Source organism: Eutrema salsugineum, unplaced genomic scaffold (genome assembly GCF_000478725.1).
Source record: "Eutrema salsugineum unplaced genomic scaffold, Eutsalg1_0 scaffold_14, whole genome shotgun sequence".
Lineage (NCBI taxonomy): Eukaryota > Viridiplantae > Streptophyta > Magnoliopsida > Brassicales > Brassicaceae > Eutrema > Eutrema salsugineum.
The window spans coordinates 2,044,204-2,047,425 of record NW_006256877.1 but is presented as its reverse complement, the minus strand read 5'-3'; positions in this window follow the sequence as shown (position 1 = coordinate 2,047,425).

Genomic DNA, 3,222 nt, shown 5'->3' with positions numbered 1-3,222 from the left:
TTTGTTTGTAGAATCCCACATGCACTTTTTGTAGAACATCAAAGACCTTGCTAATTGAGATGCAAGGCAAAGTGGGTATTCATACCCTACATAGGGTTCCCCATCTTCATGTGTTGGCATCAGCGGCCTCAGCCCTACACCCAGAAGCAGCAGATCTCCTTTGTGAACTCTTCCAACATCAATCTTGAAGTAGAAGCTGTGAGAGAGAATCTTGTGTACATATCTCAGAACTGGATTCCTTATCCAAGAGGCCTTAGCTGTTCCAGCTGTGTACTTCCCAGAAGCAATTGATCTCCATAGAAGTTGTATCTCATCTTTTCTGAGATTGACCGAGTTGGAGAGAAATTCATTTCTAGGTGTTGAAAACTCAAAGATCTTACTCAATTCTCTGAATGACACTGAATATTCCTTCCCTTTCACAGTAAACTCCACATGTCCAAGCCCATCTCCTTGAATGATTCTTGAATCCCTTGGGTAGTAAATGAAAGCTTCAAAGGAGGCCAAGAACTCTTGGGACTCTTGCTCATAAGCGATTTCTCTCATCTCCAAAAGTGACTCAACACCCATGTTCCCAAGCAAAGTCTTGACATCTTCATAGAGGCCGATCTTCTTCAGAAAGTCCAAATCAGGGAATCTCCCTTGCTGGATCTCTATCTGCTGAAACTTAGCCAGATAATCAGGTGTTTCTGGTTCAGTTTTCTTGAACTTTTTTGATCCCTCTTCATTGGTGCCTTGGGAACCACCAGCTGAGCTGCCGGAGTCGCTTTCAGTCTGTTCACTCTCAGATACCACAGCCAACTGTTTCCCCTTTTTCTTGGAACCAGAAGCAACCACCAAAGCTCTTCCTTCAGGCCTTGTCCTTTTTGGCGCTGGATCACACTTTCCTTGCTTTGTAGTATTCTTTGCACCTTGACCTTTGTTTCTTGGCTTTGAAGTTCCTGAGACCAAACCTTTGCCTTTTGATGCAGGGCCCTTCTTCTTGGCCAAAGAGTTGGTTCTTTCAGTCATCTTGGGATTAAGATGCAACAAGTTCGAAATGCAATCAGGATGATGTTAACAACTCAAAAAATTTTGAAAAAAATTGTTGCAACAATTTTCAAAATTCAAGAACAGGTAATTACAAACAAAGTGCTCTGTTTTCCAAGACTATCTAGCACCCTAGCATTTATAAAAATAATCCCAAGGTCTAAAACAACCTATCAAAATCGATTCCACACTTTAAAGTTCAAAAAAAAATCACCATTGAAGAACATGGAAAGAGATGAGTTTCAACAGGGCGAAATACCTTGGGATTAAGATGCAACAAGTTCGAAATGCAATCAGGATGATGTTAACAACTCAAAAACGAGCTCAGAGCACTTTGAATCAACAATTTTGGTGGAGAAATGAGAGAGATATGGTGAAAACAATGGAGAGAAAAGTGAGAGATAGTTGCAAACTCGGGTTTGTAGTGAGGAAGAGAGAGTGTGGGGTAGGGTCAAGCCTCTGGACTGGTGGTCAATAGATCTATTTTGACCAGTCAAGGCTTTGACCCATCCTTTTCTCATTGACCGGCCTCCTTTCTCTCTTTTGTGCGTCCGGGAACTGTCGGGATCGAGCTGTGTGACCGTCTCGGTGTAGAACCGGAAGAAATTTCGTGCGGCCTGGTCATCCTCTGCTCTGACCCGCACAACCATCCCGCAGCTTTTGTTACTTAGGCATTCTGGCCGTTCTCTTCATGCTGCGGCCTGGTCATCCTCTGCTCTGACCCGCGCAACCATCCCGCAGCTTTTGTTACTTAGGCATTCTGGCCGTTCTCTTCATGCTGCGGCCTGGTCATCCTCTGCTCTGACCCGCGCAACCATCTCGGAGTAAATTCCGAGTCTTTCTGCGGCCTGGCCATCTTTCTTCTGACCCGCGCTCCTATCCCGCAGCTTTTGGGACTTAGGCATTTTGGGTTTCCCTTCTTTCTGTGCGGCCTGGCCATCGTTCTTCTGAGCCGCATAACCATCCCGCAGTAAATTCCGAACGATCGTGCGACTTAGACTCCTTGGGTTTCAGGCCGCAGCACCAGGTCGCACGGTTTAACACTTAGAACCCTCGGCCTTCTTCTTTTTGGTGCGGCTCAGCGTCTACGCTCCTAGGTCGCACGCCCAGGCCGGAGTAAATTCCGAACCTTGCTGCGGCCTGGGCTCTTCTCTTCTGACCCGCACTCCTAGGCCGCAGCTTTTGGGACTTAAACGTTTTTCTGGCCTTAAACACTTCTCTCAGCTCTCTCACATGCTTCTTTCCATTCATCACTGAGCTATGTCCTCCAAAGATCACTTAGTACCTGAGACCAACTCACAAAACCCATCAGAAAGTTCTAAAACATAAAAGAAAAGAGAAGAAATCAGAAGAACTATGTACAAAGATAAGCTTGGGGTGTCTCCCAAGAGCACTTTGTTTAAAGTCTCTAAGTTTGACTTTGAGAACCTGGTTAACAGGCTGGTGGATCAAGAAGAGGAACTGATGTAGCTTCCTCTTTCCCTTGTGAAACTAAGTAATGCTTGACTCTCTGTCCATTCACCACAAATTCCTGACCATTTTTTCCTTCCAAGACAATGGCACCATAAGGCCTCACTTCAAGAACTTTGAAAGGTCCAGACCACCTAGACTTAAGCTTTCCTGGAAACAACTTAAGTCTGGAGTTGAAAAGCAAGACCAAATCACCACACTTGAACTCTCTCTTTAAAATCTTTTGGTCATGCAGGACTTTGGTCTTCTCCTTATAGATCTTTGAGCTTTCAAAAGCCTCAAGCCTAATCTCCTCAAGCTCATGGAGTTGCATGATTCTTTTCTCCTGAGCTGTTTTGATATCAAAGTTTAGAAACTTCACAGCCCACATAGCTTTGTACTCCAACTCCACAGGAAGGTGGCAGCTCTTCCCATATAGCAGACTGAATGGTGATGTTCCAATTGGAGTTTTAAAGGCAGTCCTGTAAGCCCATAATGCATCATCCAGCCTTTTGCTCCAATCTTTTCTGGTTGAGCTGACAGTCCTTTCCAGAATGGCCTTGATTTGTCTATTAGATACCTCCACTTGGCCACTAGTTTGGGGATGATATGGAGTAGCTATCTTGTGTTTAACTCCATGCTTTCTCAATAAACCTTCCAGAGTCTTGTTCAAAAAGTGGGATCCTCCATCAGAAATGACAACCCTTGGAACTCCAAACCTTGGAAATATGATGCTCTTAAACAGCT